Genomic DNA, 1,443 nt, shown 5'->3' with positions numbered 1-1,443 from the left:
TTGACTGACATTTTCTGGAGGATTTCACTTAGGTTGTAGAATCAGTCTCTCACTGTATTAGCTAGGGTTCTATAGAGAAACAGAACAAATAAGGGAGAAAGAGAGAGAGAGAAAATGAAAGAGAGAGACACATACACACTAAGATTTCATAAGGAATTGGTTCAAACAATTATGGAGGCTGACAACTCTCAAGATTTGTAGTTGGCAAGCTAAAGATCCAAGTATGCTGATGGTGTAGTTCCAGTCTGAGTCTGAAGTCCTGAGAACTAGTAAAGCCAATAATGTAGTTCAGTCTGAGGACTAGCAGGCTTGAGATCCAGGAAGAATCAATGTTTCAGTTGAAGTCTGAAGATAGGAAAAAACTGAACGTCCCTGCTGGAAGGAATCATACAGGAGGAGTTCCTCCTTACTCATGGAAAGGTGAGTCTTTTTGTTCTATTCAGGCCTTCAGCTGATTGGATGAGGCTCATCCATGATGGGGAGGGCTTTACTATATGGATTCAAATGTTAATCTCACCCACAAAGATCCAGAATAATGTTTGACAAAATGTCTGGGACCCTGTGGCTCAGTCAAGTTGACATATACAATAAACCATCACACTCACCTTCCTAAAAATAACTAGCAGTTAACCGGGGCACCCTACTCCTCCCTCCGCCTTGCAAGTCATAGTTGATGATAAGCTGGGGTGTTGGAGGTGTGCAAAAGCCCTGCTTCCTGATCCCAAGTGATGACAGACAGACATCTTACATTTATTCCCCAAAGCTCCTGGGGGATTAGAGAACCTAGACTTTATCTGAAACCACATCTTACATAGTTCCTTCTCCTTTCCCAGCCTACTTCTCTCATTCCCTTACTGATTTCTCCTAAGAACACCTCCTTAATAAATCACAGACATAAAATTTCCCATTGCAGGTCAGCTTTTAGAGAACCAGACATTAATAATAGCTTTGCAGGCTTTAGAGACACCTGAGAATGTAGATGGAATATCTATATTTTTTTCAACTTCTTCTCACCCAATCTTCACCTCCCAATTTTTGTACTTATAAACCTTAATTATGAAAATACATTATAGGAAAACAAATTAATGCTCACTGAAGTATGTAAATTACTTATACAAATTAATATCTAGTATTTTTTAAAAGATTTATTTATTTATTTTAGAGAGGCAGCACATGTGAAGGGAGAGGCAGAGGGAGAGAATTTTTCAAGCAGACATCACACTGGATGGGGACCTTGATGACATGGGGCTTGATCCCACAACCCATGAGATCATGACCTGAGCTGAAACCAAGAGTTGGATGCTTAACTAACTGAGCCATCCAAGGGCAGCCCTAACATCTAGTATTGATGTACTATTTTGTAGTTACACTTCTCTTCTATGCTTTATTTATACATTTTCTAAAAGTAAAAGACCATTAAACAGTCCTTAAAATCTGAGACTA

This window comes from Leptonychotes weddellii, chromosome 1, assembly GCF_054177405.1.
Source record: "Leptonychotes weddellii isolate Sample4059 chromosome 1, ASM5417740v2, whole genome shotgun sequence".
Taxonomy (NCBI): Eukaryota; Metazoa; Chordata; class Mammalia; order Carnivora; family Phocidae; genus Leptonychotes; species Leptonychotes weddellii.
The sequence above is the reverse complement of the archived record's forward strand: the minus strand, read 5'-3'. Positions refer to the sequence as shown.